The sequence below is a fragment of the Mus caroli genome, chromosome 18 (assembly GCF_900094665.2).
Source record: "Mus caroli chromosome 18, CAROLI_EIJ_v1.1, whole genome shotgun sequence".
Classification (NCBI taxonomy): domain Eukaryota; kingdom Metazoa; phylum Chordata; class Mammalia; order Rodentia; family Muridae; genus Mus; species Mus caroli.
In genome coordinates this window covers 85,699,417-85,715,482 of record NC_034587.1, presented here as the reverse complement: position 1 = coordinate 85,715,482, position 16,066 = coordinate 85,699,417, and the positions used below count along the sequence as shown (strand labels likewise).

The 16,066-nt window shown below is 36.2% G+C and overlaps 1 protein-coding gene and 1 pseudogene across 2 annotated transcripts in view; both read left to right on the top strand.

Moving 5' to 3' along the window:
* The window catches only part of Dok6 (docking protein 6), a 430,374-nt gene that overhangs the window by 45,578 nt on the left and 368,730 nt on the right, over positions 1-16,066 (top strand). The gene's annotated exons all lie outside the window — the stretch shown is intronic.
* LOC115029931 lies at positions 12,496-12,636 on the top strand (annotated as a pseudogene).

Sequence of the window (16,066 nt, the reverse complement as noted above, 5' to 3'; positions counted from 1 at the left end):
ATCTCAGGGTCTCAGAGGAAGCTTGACTGCCAAGAACTCTGACACACCCAGAATCTCAGGTTCACAGGATCCCGGAATCACAGGATCACAGAGAAAGCTCGATTCTGAGGAGTCCTGAATCAATCGGGATTATAGGAAGGAAAGGATCCAAACAGATATATTGAGGGCAACAAGCACTTGAGATAATAAGATGGCAGGAGGCAAGCATAAGAACAGAAGCAACAGAAACCAAGGTTACTTGGCATCATCAGAACAAATATCTCCCACCATAGCATGTCCTGGATACACCATCACACCAGAAAAGCAAGATATGGATCTAAAGTCTCTTTTCATGATGATGATGGAGGACTTTAAGAATCAAATAAATAACTTCCTTAAAGAAATAGAGGTGAACACAGGTGAACAACTAGAAGCCCTTAGAGAGGAAATACAAAAATCCCTTAAAGAGTTGCAGGAAAACACTACCAAACAGGTGAAAGAATTGAACAAAACCATCCAGGATCTAAAAATGGAAGTAGAAACAATAAAGAAATCACAAAGGGATACAACTCTGGAGATACAAATCCTAGAAAAGAAATCAGGAACCATAGATGCAAGCATCAGCAACAGGATACAAGAGATGGAAGAGATAATCTCAGATGCAGAAGATTCCATAGAAAACATGGACACAACAATCAAAGAAAATTCAAAATGCAAAAAGATCCTAACTCAAAACATCCAGGAAATCCAGGACACAATGAGAAGACCAAACATTAGGATAATAGGTATAGATGAGAATGAAGACTTTCAACTTAAAGGGCCAGAAAATATCTTCAACAAAATTATAGAACTTCCCTAACCTAAAGAGAGAGAATCCGATGAACATTCAAGAAGCCTGCAGAACTCCAAATAGACTGTACCAGAAAAGAAATTCCTCCTGACACATAATAATCAGAACAACAAATGCACTAAAATAGTTTATTAAAAGAAGTAAGGGGATAAGGTCAAGTAACATATAAAGGCAGACCTNTTAGAATGACACCAGACTTCTCACCAGAGACTATGAAAGTCAGAAGATCCTGGACAGATGTTATAGAGATCCTAAGAGAACACAAATGCCAGCCCAGGTTACTATACCTAGCAAAACTCCCAATAACCATAGATGGAGAAACCAAAGTATTCCATTACAAAACCAAATTCACACAATATCTTTCCATGAATCCAGGCCTTCAAAGGATAATAAAGAGAAAACTCCAACACAAGGAGGGAAATTATGCCCTAGAAAAGCAAGAAAGTAATTCTTCAACAGACCTAAAAGAAGATAGCTGTAAGAACAGAATCCCAACTCTAACAACAAAAATAACAGGAAGCAACAATTACTTTTCCTTAATATCTCTTAATACCAATGGACTCAATTTCCCAATAAAAAGACATAGACTAACAGACTGGCTATGTAAACAGGACCCAACATTTTGCTGCTTACCCACCAGAGTAAAATGCTGGAAAACAAATTTCCAAGCAGGTGGTCCAAAGAAACAAGCTGGAATAGCTATTCTAATATCGAATAAAATTGACTTTCAACCCAAAGTTATCAAAAAAGACAAGGAGGTGCACTTCATACTCATCAAGGGTAAACTCTACCAAGATGAACTCTCAATTCTAAATATCTATGCTTCAAATGCAAGGAAATCCACATTCATTAAAGAAACTTTTGTAGAGCTCAAAGCACACATTGTACTTCACAGAATAATCGTGGGAGACTTTAAGACCCCACTCTCATCAATGGACAGAGTCTGGAAACAGAAACACAGTGAAACTAACAGAAGTTATGAAACAAGTGGATTTAATAAATATCTACAGAACATTTTATCCTAAAACAAAAGGATATACCTTCTTCTCAGCATCTCATGGTACCTCCTCCAAAACTGACCATATAATTGGTCACAAAATAGGCCTCAACTAATACAAAAATATTGAAATTATCCCATGGATCCTATCAGATCACCATGGACTGAGACTGATCTGCAATAAAAACATAAATAATAGAAAGCCAACATTGCCATGGAAGTTGAACAACACTCTACTCAACAATAACTTGGTCAAGGAAGAAATAAAGAAAAGATTCAAGACTTTTTAGAATTTAATGAAAATGAAGCCACAACATACCCAAACTTATGGGACACAATGAAAACATTCATAAGAGGAAGACTCAGAGCTCTGAGTGCGGCCAAAAAGAAACTAGAGAGAGTGTGCACTAGCAGCTTGACAGAACATCTAAAAGCTTTAGAACAAAATGAAGCAAATTCACCCAAGAGGAGTAGACAGCAGGAAATAATTAAACTCAGGGCTGAATTCAACTAAATAGAAACAGAAAGAAGTATACAAAGAATCATCCAAACCAGGAGCATTGATTTTTTTGAGAAAATCAACAAGATAGATAAACCCTTAGCCAGACTCACTAGAGGGCACAGGGACAGCATCCTAATTAACAAAGTCAGAAATGAAAAAGGAGACATGACAACAGAACCTGAGGAAATCCAAAGCATCATTAGATCCTACTATAAAAGGCTATACTCAACACAACTGGAAAACTTAAACGAAATGGACAATTTTCTAGACAGATACCAGGTACTAAAGTTAAATCAGGATCAGATTAACAATCTAAACAGCCCCATATCCCTTAAATAAATAGAAGCAGTCATTAATAGTCTCCCAACCAAAAAAATGCCCAGGACCAGATGGGTTTAGTGTAGAGTTCTATCAGACCTTCAAAGAAGATCTAATTCCAGTTCTTCTCAAACTATTCCACAAAATAGAAACAGAAGGTACTCTACCCAATTCATTCTATGAAGCCACAATTACTATGATACCTAAACCACACAAAGACCCAACAAAGAAAGTGAACTTCAGACCAACTTCCCTTATGAATATCGATGCAAAAGTACTCAATAAAATCCTCGCAAACTAAATCTAAGAATACATCAAAATGGTCATTCATCATGATCAAGAAGGCTTTATCCCAGGGATGCAGGGATGGTTTAATATAAGGAAATCCATCAATGTAATCCACTGTATAAATGAACTCAAAGACAAAAACCACATGATCATCTCATTAGATGCTGAGAAAGCATTTGACAAAATCCAACACCCATTCATGATAAAAGTCTTGGAAATATCAGGAATTCAAGGCCCATACCTAAACATAATAAAAGCAATATACAGCAAACCAGTAGCCAACATCAAACTAAATGGAGAGAAACTTGAAGCAATCCTACTAAAATCGTGGACTAGATAAGGCTGCCCACTTTCTCCCTACCTTTTCAAGGGGAACAAAATGCAGATGGAAAGAGTCACAGAATAAAAAGTGTCGAGCAGAGACTGAAGGAATGACTATCCAGAGTCTGCCCCACCTGGGCATCCATCCCATATACAATATGCAAATCCAGACACTATTGTGGATGACACGTGCTTGCTGACAGGAGCCTGATATAGCTGTCTCCTGAGAGGCTCTGCCAGTGCCTGACAAATACAGAAGTGTATACTCAGAACCATCCATTGGACTGAGCACAGGATCCTCAATGAAGGACCTAGAGAAAGTACCCAAGGAACTGAAGGGGTTTGTATCCCCATAGGAGGAACAACAACATCTCTCTCTCTCTGTCTCTCTCTCTGTCTCTCTGTCTCTCTCTCCCTGCCTTCCTCCCTCCCTCCTTCCTTCCCTCTTTTTTGGCTGAGAAGGTAGTGGGCAGTACAGTCATCATTAGAGTCTGTTCTCTTGTGAGGGACCTCATGTCATCTGGATGCTAGCAGAGAGTCAGAGAGCATCTGTGGACCTCTATAGACAGAACTCACTGCCTTCACAGTTATGTGGCATTGGCATGATATGGAGTTGATTAAATTTGGGTTTGTTTCTCAAGAATGTATTTCCCCAGATACCAAATTCTATATATGATAATATTAACTAGGTTGAAACCTCAAAGACCAAATTGATTATTTTATTGCTGTCTCTTCAGTTTGAAATGGCATGATAGTTCTGTTCAGAATATTGAGGTTTAACAAATACATTTATCGAAGTGAAAGCAACACAATGCAAAATTAACAACCCCAAATTTACCCTTCAGTGACATTTACATTCATAGCGTGGTATAGCTATCATGTCTGCTGATTTGAAACATTTTCATCATTCTCAAATATTCCAGTCACATAGTTCTCCATTTTCCATCACTGCATCCTGCAACTGTATGCTCCCAATCCTTATGAATTTATCTAGTCTGACTATATTATCCAAGGGTAATCATGTGGTGTGTTATCTTATATGTCTAACCCTCTTACCTAAAATGTGTTTGAGGTGCAAGAAAACTTATCATATAACAATACCTCATGTGTATAGCTGAATGATATTTCAATGTGTAGATATACTTATCATGGTGAGTAAGAAAATAAAGAATAAAATTTCTGGAACTTGAAAGGTGTGAGGGTATATGGGAACATGATGTAAGTATAATATTCATGCATGGAATTCTAAAATACATATACAGAGTAGAGCTACTGTGAATACTTGTGCACATGCTTTGGGTGGTGCTATTAGGTTTCTTTGAATAAAATAAATTCAATAATTTATTGAAGAGTGAGATCTTTGCAATGAAGGATATTTATTTATATTTAGTTATACACAGTCCATATGAATATTCTGAATTTTATTCTTAATATTCTTCTTTTCTTGGGATGCATTTTCTCTCTTTCTTCATCTTCCCTTTTTATATTACATGTGGCATTCTCATTACAATATTAAACTTGGAGTCCCATTTGTTTGATGAGAAGACTCTTATCAATGTGGGAGTTTGTTTTTGCAATAGTGACGAGAGGTAGGAGTCATCAGAATTCAGGATTTTATTTGACAGTAGATAAACAGCATATAACATTGGGGCGAGGGTAAATACCACAACATAAAGTGTAAAATATTGGCAATACTTCTCTTTCAGTAAAATTACCTGCAGCTGTATTAGCAAATGACTTGTCATTTAAATTCAAAAAACTAAATTATAGGCAATTTGAACTCATTTATCTTTTTTATATTCATGAGAGTATTGACAAAATTAATCTCCCCCCAAAGAATGAGCAACCACTCTGAAATGTCAATTCTCTAAAGAGACTTCTACTGACTCCAGCCTATCCAAATTAAAAACCAAAATTTAAATGAGGTATTGAAGACTTTAAATTTATTTGAAACATATGAGTTCAATTCTTTTCTGCCACATAAAAATAAGCATTCTTTATTCACCTATTGTAGCACAGAACCATCACAGTACTCCATGTTTTATTTTTTATCATTGATACCAAAATACTCTATTAATTCTAGGGGTGCTTTGAAATTATAGTTATTTTGTTTAAGTATTACTTAGTTTATCATATTACAAATTCTGAAAATTAAGTTTCGTTATCACTTAATTTTATTGCTGAATTTATTTTGTGGGTCATCAGTTTTTCTGAATGCTCTCTTCATTGAACTTCATGTTATCTGATAACACTAATTTTAATTGTGATAATATTTATTGAATACTTAATATGTCATTTTTTTGGACATTTATTGATTTTTAATAGTTCACTTCCTAAATTTGAGGAGTGGATGCTTCTGATTAGGAGGTAGAAATAAACTGCCTTGATGGTAACTATACAAACTACTCTGTTATTTCCACGTTGATATTCCCCATAAATAATATTCCATCACTTTAACTCGTTTACAATGAATAATATTTAATTATTATTTACCTTAAATATCTTCCAAAAGAAACGTGAAGACAATTTGCTGATTCTATCTGGTACTTGGCTTGAATATGTATAACTAATATAATATACACATTTCAAATAAATCTTGGTGACATAATTGTATATTGATGCTGTGTGTTTTGGAAAAGGTTACTAAAGTAGCTACTTTGTTTTCAGATGGTCACCTGTCTTTAAAAATAAATTTCCTTATTTCTGTACTGTCATTTATTGGCTTTGTTGGAGAATTTAAATTTTAGTTAATTTTCTAATGTTTACTTTATTTATTTTATTTACTTTTAAATGTCTGCAAAAGTTTACAAACTTTACATATCTATTGGAGGTGGAGATGTGGGTTACAATTTGCTTGTTGCTTTGCAAGGTACTTGGGTTCAGATAACAGTATCCAGATAGCCATTCACAACCATCTGTAATTTCAGTTCCAAGGGATTTTATGCCATCTTCTGTCCTATATGAGCACCAAAATTTATATGCATGCAGACCGAACACTGATTAAAATTGATACAAAATAAATCTAAAGAATAAAAGCCTTTAAATATCTATGCAGTCCTATGTAGTTTTGATTATGCATTTGATTGTGTGATGTTTAAAGCATAGTTAATATAAATAACTCTCTTCTCTACAGGTACTGTTTTTTTTTGTTGTTGTTGTTTCTATAAAACAGTATGAATACAGTTATTACACTCTCTTATTCCTTTCTCAATACATTTATGTTTTCTGTAGTTATCAAGTGTTTGACAGCATGGTAGAGCTTCCTTCTCTCTACCTCTAATGATTTTATTCTCATTCTCTTTTCCTCAGAAGTCTTTCAAGCCCATAGTAACTACCACTTTGCTGTCAAAACCCTGACACAAACTTTTGTGCTAAACCTTCAATATTAATTTTCATGCTTAAATTGTCCTCAAGGTAATATCTTCTCCCAGCTGACTTCAGTGTATACCCTTTACTTTGCTCTCAGTTCTGAAATGCTACCTATATTTTCTGGCATAATATCTTAGAAGTGTAAGGAAGACTATAAAATTTATGCTTACCAAGAAGGTATAAGAAATGCATAATAAATGATAGTGATTTTCACAAATACTAAATAAATTATTGAATAATCAAGGTGTTGTGTCAGGGAAATGTTAGTGATCCCCCAAAACAGACAGGAGCAGATCCAATGCAACTCACAGCAGGGTCTTTTATTCTATTTGAACTAGCTTTCACCCCCTCCCCCCAATGCACCACAGTCATGCAGAATGGTTTTGGTGGTGGAGGAACCCTGAATGTATATCAGGATAAGGCTTTTTGTAAGCAGCAAGTAGGGGGTAAGTGTGCAAGCATCTAATTGGAGAACTCCTGTGGCCTTTAATATAATTGGCTCATGCTTGGAGTCATATTATAAACTTAATTTCTGCTCCCCTCTGCATTGGTCGTTGTTAGGCAAGGGATGGACTTGTAATCTGGGGTGCAGGTTTGTTGGACAAATAACCTGGAAACACTGTTATCGTTGAGGGTGTAACCTGGAAATTCTGGTCTTGTTGGGGATTAGCCTAGAGACTGGAGTTAAGCTCAGATTTTGTTGGGGGGCAACTTGGAAACTAATGCTAGGTACTAGCCTGTTAGTTTACTTGAGTTCAAACTTAGGTCAGGTTCTCTAAAATGGAGTCTGAATTTAAAAACTTTGGCATCTCAAAGGCATAATTGATAATTGGGTGAAAACATAAAATAGTAAAATCCTAATTTAAGTAACAAAATTATCTATCATGTGCCAAATACAAATACCATGTCCTGATACAATGTACCAAGAAAAAGATATGTATGTCACCGTATCAGTAATACACCAAACAGGATACATGGATATAGTATATGGACTTATATTAGATATATACCAATATTTTTTGGTACACATAAGCTAATTATATATATATATATATATATGTATATATATGTATATCTGTGCGTGTGTGTATGGGTGTGTGTGGGTGGGTGTGAGTGTGTGTGTATGGGTGTATGTAGGTATGTTTGTGTGTTAATTTATATTTTATATAAAGGTGGAACTTAGACTTGATTCTGCTTGTACAACAGTATATTAATGCTTCAACTTATAGACTATAACTTAAAACTAATAATATAATATTAAGTCATGTGTATATCTTTTTATGAATAGATAAGCAAATTGTAGGTAAGCTCACTGTTTTGAAAAGATTATACTGAGAGACATTTAGTGTATTTATTATTTTGCAGCTAATTTATGGGATCTCTTATATATTTTGTTATGCACTGTCTTAATGTGTTTCTCAGATTGTCCTGGAATGGCTGAGGTCAATGTCTCAATCTCACCAGCAGGTAAAATTAAAGGTGTGACCAATCTCTTATATTTTATCATGTACAGATGATGAAAGAGTATTATTTCTAAAAAGTAGTCAATTGTCTCTTCATGTTTCAATCATTATTTTGTGTGCTTAAATAGTCATGCATGTGTGCATGTGTGTGTATATATGTGGTGTGTGTTTGTGTGTCTGTATATGTGTGTGTGTGTGTGTGAGAGAGAGAGAGAGAGAGAGAGAGAGAGAGAGAGAGAGGGGGGGGGGGAGAGAGAGAGAGAGAGAGAGAGAGAGAGAGAGAGAGAGAGAGAGAGTCACTCCAGCGGAGGTTGATATCTTCCATTATTTCTCTCCATGTTATGTTTCTGAGGCAGGATTTCTCCTTAAGGATGGAGCTCATGAATTTGGCAAGTCCAGCTGACCAGCAAGTCTCAATGCTCCTCCTGCTGCTGCCCCCAGCACTGTGATTACATTATATATCCAGATTAGTCCTTGCGTAGTGATATTAAAGCTCAGGTTCAGATGCCTGTGCTGCACTTAACTGAGTCTATCATCAGTACCCTTGTAGCTAATGTTTTAAAAATCTGCTTGTGCCTTTCCTGAAGTTTCTTATTACCAAACAAAACAGGTTCACTCTTGAATTTTCAGAGAAATAACACTTTCTGCTTCACATTTGTAATTTTCTATTTTATTGCTTTTACATGTACATAAATGCACATGTGCAAAATGTTTTATTGTGCTTTATAAGGAAAGCATAGAACATTCTTTTTGAAAAAAAATGTCTTTTTATTCTTTAATCATTTTTTACAGTCCAGTCTTTATCCCCATCCTGGTCCACCCTCTGACTGTTCCACATCCCATACCTCCACTGCCACTCCTCACATCCAAGAAGATGTTCCCACCCCAAATCCCCTCCCCACCAGACCTCCCCACTTCCTGGAGCCTCAAGTCTCTCAAGGGTTGGGTGCATCTTCTCTCACTGAGTCAAGACCCAGCAGTCCTCTGCTGTATATGTGTTGGGGACTTCATATCAGCTGGTGTATGCTGCCTCATTGGTGTCTCAGTTTCTGAGCAATCTCGAGGGTCCAGGTTAGTTGAGACTGCTGGTCTTCCTATAAGGTCTCCCTCCTCAGCATCCGGCTTTTCCCTAATTCAACCACCAGGGTCACCAGCTTCTGACCTGAATTTCTCAATTTCTTCTTTACATCTTTGCTCCTAAGAAATGCTGAATATTTTAGAATTCTGGTATTGTTTATACTATTATTATAATTAATAAGGTTTAACTTTTGTTTCTGTTTCATCTACTTCATATGCATATACATTTTCTATCTCAATTTCTGTCTCTACATATTTGAGTGTGTGGGTGGTACACGTTGGCTGTCCTCTCTTACACACACACCCATTTTTTTGAAGTGTTTTGAAATTCATCAGGAGCCTGCAAAGTACTCTCTTATATTGATTTCAACCTTCTTCTCTTTCCTTTAGCCCCTGACCTGCCTCATTTCCCTTAACTCAAAGCAGTAATCTCAACTCCCACTTTACCTTGAGAATATCTAACAAGGATTCTTCAGCTTGCCAATAAATATTTTATGATTGTACTAGTTTCTAGACATGCCTTAACTTGGCCCATCCAAATGCAAAGGTTCATATACTTCTACTTAGTCTAATTTCTCTCAGCTTTTCTCATCTCCATCTTACATAGAAGTATTGTACAGATTAGTTTTTGTTAGTTTGACATGAACATTATGTCATTAAGTGACCAGGAGTAGGGACACTCAACTGAAGAATTGCCTTTATTGTGTCGGCCTGTGAGCATGTCTGTAGGAAGTGTTCTTGTTAGTTGATATAATAGGCCTTGTCTACTGTCCATGTTGCCATCTCTGAGCAGATGTTACTGGGATGAATAAAAATGCTGAGTAATTCAGTGGAAGCAAAGCAGTCTTTCTTCATGGTCTTAGCTTCTGTTTCTGCCTCCAGGTTTTTGCTGGAGTTCCTGCTTTGTCTTCTGTGGTAGAGAAGATGTCTTCTATAGCTTCTGACATTTGAATATTTGTTCTGCAGTCTGTGGTTCTGTTTGGAGAGGCTAGGAAGTATGATCTTGCTTAAGGAAGAATGTCATTGGGGCAGGCTTTGAGAGTGCAAAGACTAGTACCATTTTTGAGTTCTTTCTCTCTGCTTCCTGTTAGCAGTTTAAGATGTTAACTCTCAGTTTGATGCTCCAGTGGCCATATCTTTCTGATTTTATGCTTCCCCACTGTGATGGTTATGGACTCTTATCCCTTTGGAACTATAAGCCCAAATAAGCCCTTCCTTTTATAAGTTTCCTTAGTCATGGTGTTTTATCACAGCAATAGAAGAGGGCAACTGCCCCCAGCAATGGATGGCAATGTATTTCAATTTGAAAGTCAAATTAACCCTTTCCTCCTCAAGTTTTTGTTGTTGTTGTTCATAATGCTTAACAAAGCAGCACAAAAGCAAATTAGGACAGATCTTATTTAATCTTCTAATTTCATTTCACTTTAAATTATTTCCCCCACTCTTTCAATTTCACTAATGTAAAATGCCTAGTGAAGACTATCTAAACATGAAATCGAAAACATTTCAATCACACATTGCCTTCCAGTTTTAGACCTACATTTCCCTCCCATAAAAGATGAGAATAATTTTCAGGACATTTACTCCACTGTAAATAGAGTATGTGCATTAAATTAATATTAGCCATTTTGTAAGTGATATACAAGCTATAATCCATAGACCCAAAGAGGTTAAATAAAGAGGAGGGGTCCTGAGACAATACATGGATCTCCCTGGAAGGGGAAAATAAATTGGATTTTACAGATGGACTTGGGGTAGATGAAGAGAGGAACAGGGGGATCCAGTGTTTGAGGATTTCAAGTGGAGGAAGAGAATGCAGGGAGAGAAGGCTGGAATTGACTGAGCATTTGGAGTCTGATGTGGAAAACTAGAGCAGTGGAGATTTCCTGGAATATATGAAAGTGATCTGAATGAGAGCTTCTAAAAATGGGCAATAAGGATTCTTAACTGGCCGTACTGTATCTTGTTGCCAAGACTTCTTGTGGTCTGGCTGAGTTGCATTCAATTTAGTTGACATTCTCAAACAACCTAGGTTTGTTGCTGAGACAAAGGGTTGCTCTCCAAAATCTGAACCTTGGGCCCCATGGTTGAAGACAACACCTCAACTCATTGAACAAGAAGTTGAGTTGGTGCCTGCATATATCTTTCACTCCCACATTCTAGTCACTTTGGTGTGACAAGGTATTCTGCAGGCTACCCAAAAAGAAATAAACACCAAAACAAGGCCAAAACCTTTGACCTACAATCTGTCCTTCCTTCAAAATATGATAGGGCAAGAATGGCCTACAATCTGTGGCAGTAGCCAACCAATGTATGATTTAACTTAAGGCCCACTCCAGGAGGAGGAACTTATACCCAACACTAATTGGGTTAGCAACAATGAGAGACTAGGTAGCTCAGAGGCCTAGGGTAAAATTGTACACTACTGGTCAAAAAAAAAAAAAAAAAAAAAACATACCACCAAAATGACTCCAATGATATAATGATATTCGGCTAAACTCATAGATCAGTGCCATATCCAATCATCATTAGGGAGGCTTTCTCTGGCAGAAGATGGAAGATGTGAGAGTTTAAATGGGAGGTCTTCATCAAGTCCCTCCCCTCTGAGCTCAGCGAATTCATAGGAGGTGGTAGAAATACTGTAAGAACCAAAGGAGATGGAGGACATCAGGAGAATAAGCCCCCTGAATCAACCAAGCACAACACATATGCACTTACAAAGTGAACAAGCATAGGGCCTACATGAAACTATACCAGATCCCCTGCATATATATTATTGCTTTTAGCTTAGTATTTTTATGGAAACCCTGACTGAGAATTAGTGGGTCTTTGACACTTGTGCCTGTTCTCAGGGCCTCTTTTTCTTCAGTTGAGTTTTCATGTCTGCCAGGTTGGGCCAGGTTGGTGGTGGATTGAGAGTAGGACTCTGGTGATGGCTTTAAAGTCTGAGGGTATGGGGGCTTTCTAGCTCTCTAATTATTCTGAAATGCTGATAATAACTTCTAAAAAGTCCTAAAAACTTTCTTGCTCTTTCTGAGGGTAAAAGACAATTTAACACCTGTAGCCTAACAGCAGAGGATTAAGCAATGCAGCCTTTGTTCTATCTCAGCAGTATCTGCTGGGCTCTAACATTTAGCCTGCTAGCCTGCTAGTTGGATGTTGCAGGAATAGAAGACACTTAGATAAGTGATTATAGAGTTTATTACCAAGTTGTAAAAAGTTTCCTATGAAAGCAACCTAAGGGGAAAAGCAGAAAGATCCTAAGTGGGCAAAGGGAAAAATTCTCTAAGTGGGGAAAGGGAAAAGAATCTAGTCTAAATGGGGAAAGGCTATCGCTTCTCGGCCTTTTGGCTAAGATCAAGTGTAAATGGGGAAAGGCAAAAAAATCTCCTTTATTGATCTTAGTTCTCTTGATGATTCTCGTCCTCTTTGTCCTCAGTACTTATACATCTTTCAGAATACATAATCACATGTTACAAAGTTCATCACAAGTTCACACAAAAAAATCAAATCATAAATTAAAATAGAAGTTTACAACACAAATGTTTACATGCATATTCATTAGGAGTAATTATCTGGCTAAACATCCATCATTTGTCTGAGCTCCACAGGTTCACTGAAGGTGTAAAACCATAACTAACTTATTAGTGAAGTTTTGTATAGAGAAACCCAGTCAGTATTTTATCTTCTGTCCTAGCACCTACAATAAATCATTAGTTGCCTTTTAATGACCTTTGGTTAATTGTTTTACAACTTCTTGGGGTGTGCTCTGGGTAGGAGAAAGTCTGGTTACCATCTAAGAGCAATTAACTGGTGACACTTGGGAGACTGACAGAGTTCTCATTGTAGCTTTGACTATCAGAAAAAGACCTAATAGCAGACCCGTTATAAAAGAGCTTAATAATCACAGATATAATTTTAGGAATTCTTATAGGATCATCATTAAGACTTAAGTCATCTATTTGTCTATATAGCATGACTACAAGATAGTTCATCTTCATGGATCTGCAGAGATCTGCTTCAAAGGGGATGTGCTCCTACTTAGTGATTGTTATATATGTTTAATAATAACAGGGAAAGCATATTAATAGCAGGAATCTTCCCAAAATTTAGTCCCTCACAGCCTTGCTAGATGAGGCCTCACTTGTCGCAGATTATATACCAATCCGAGGCAGTACACTTCAGGATGATCATCTGCTAGTTATTAACTTGTCCCATTATGGCTCCTGACACATGTCTAACTTCAATATAATAGTTTTTGCTTCATCTTGTTATATTTTATTTTGTCTGAGTAGCCTTTTTTATCTAATGAGAGACAGAAAGGGAGTAGATATGGAGAGGGAACTCAGTGGAGTAGTGTGAATTATAATCAGGATGTATTGTATGAAAAAAAGAATCTATTTTCAATAAGAAGGAAAAATCTGGAATAAAAATGGCCATACAATTTATATCTCCTTTACTTCTTTTTACTTTGGATATAGCGGACCTAGTCACTCCATGAAATACCTACTGTCTTCTTTTCATCCTCCGTGTCACTCAAAAATATATTCTCTGTGATTCCCTATATTCTTCTCTGGTTTGCTTCTCATAGCTCTGCTCTAGCACCAATGTGTGAACTAGTTCTGAGACCATGTTTACTGGCTTTTCTTTATCTTTTGACACTTAACCCAGGTTCCTCTTTCTATCTAGAACAATTTTCTTTGCAGACTATCCTGCTCTGATTTGATCATCTTTAAATCAATGTTTCATGTAGATATGGCATCACTTTTCTAGGAAATCTGTCTTGAAATTCTTCCATGAATTGCAGTTCCCCTAGCAAGCTCCTGTAGTCCTAATTATAACTACTGGTTATAACTATGGCAGAATTATAATTTATTGTCCATATATCTACTAACATTAGGATTAAAAGCAAGTACTTTTTGTATTTTCTTAAAAATATGTGCTCTCAATCCATTAGTTCTGTTAAGTAGAAGTCATTCATTAGCCATTGACTAAATGCTTAAATGATGTGCTATTTGGCTTCCTGCATAGCCAATAGACATGTGTGTGTGTGTGTGTGTGTGGGTGGGTGCTTGTGTGAGTGTATTCTTAATTTTCCCTTTCCCTTTGGGACAAGAAGGTTATGAGAGTTTACAAAATATATTCTCAGACATCAACTTCCTGTGAGTATGTTTATTACATATTGCTTCTTTCAATTTTGTTATTAAAAGTTTAAATGTTGCTGGGCATGGTGGCACATGCCTTTAATCCCAGCACTCAGGAGGCAGAGGCAGGCGAATTTTTGAGTTCAAGGCCAGCCTGGTCTACAAAGTGAGTTCCAGGACAGCCAGGGCTATACAGAGAAACCCTGTCTCGGAAAAACCAAACCAAACCAAACCAAACAAAACAACAAAAAAAGTTTAAATGTCATAAGTATTTGAAGCCACATTTATTCAGCATACTCTTTAAGATGATGAAAAAAAAATACATGTCCTGCTTGAACTGTTTTTTGTTTTCATTGGTATTAAAAACTTTAGTAAATAACTCTGACTTTAAATTATTTGTGTAGAGAATTTGTGTATAGTATGATCTCATTAATTCTTTTGCCAGAAGATTACAAAACTCAAATCTTTGCAGGATTCAGCAAATCCAGATTAATACAGCTTAAGAATTACAAAGGGGGTTTCTCTTGGGAATTTGATCAATTATTTTAATTGTATCTCCAAGTACCTACAGCCATTAAGGATCATCCTGCTTTCTAAATTCTTTGAGCCAGGAGGGACCAACCTGAAAAAGTTGCTATTTGTATGCATATCCGTGTGTCTTTTTTGTTTTATGTGTTTGTTTTTCATTGACTCTACATGTGTCTGTACATGAATGCTTAAATATGCATAGGCATGTATTTATGGATCCTTGCATGTGTGTTTTATGTGTGTATCTGTGTTTGTCTATGTTTGTTTCTCTACATGTTCACCTGAGAATCTATATTTGTACTTATGTCCATGAAGCTCATGGTTTAATGAATGTTTTTAAATTTCTTTGTGCATGAGTAATTTTGGATGAAAGTGATTATGTGTTAGAATGAATATGCTTATGTGTTATAGATATATGTGTGTCTGCATTTGTCTGCATGTATAAGCATGTATATTTTCTGGAATATCAAAGAGAATATTTGTCCAAGTGGAAATTAGATCCAAAGGTAACCTCTGTGTTATATCAATATTATGAAAGAAATCAGCTTTGTCAAAAAAAGTCTTTAGCATCTTACTGATATCAAATAATGTTTAAACAGCAATCATTACAAGTTCTGCTGCTTCTGTTTAAGAGTTTAGTTTAAACTTTATCAATATTATTTTTACTAAAATTGCTTCCTTCTGTGTTTCTGTCATTCATAATCTATAACCTAAAAGAATAAAAATATGGGTCATCTAGAGAAATGTCAATTTTTTTAATGCACAGCTTTTCCTGGGCTCCAGCATAATTGCAAATTGTAGCACACTTAATGAGGATAATAACCTAACAGCATGCATGTTGTTTTCATAAACACATTTTCCTAATAACAGACTCATGTCTGAAAGAAATCATCTAATCAATATGAATTCCTGTAATTTGTCACATATCCTGATGTGGGATTTATGTTTCTCTCAAAATCTCTTGAGTTAAAACTTGTCCTAGGAGACTATAAACAATGCATTGTCTTACTTTTTATGGCTCACTTTCATGTTTGTTAAGGAATTTTATATTATTTGTGACTATTGTGAAGGGTGTTGTTTCCCTAATTTCTTTCTCAGCCTGTTTATCCTTTGTGTAGAGAAAGGCCATTGAGTCGAGTTAATTTTATATCCAGCTACTTCACTGAAGCTGTTTATCAGGTTTAGGAGTTCTCTGGTGGAATTTTTAGGGTCACTTATATATACTATCAT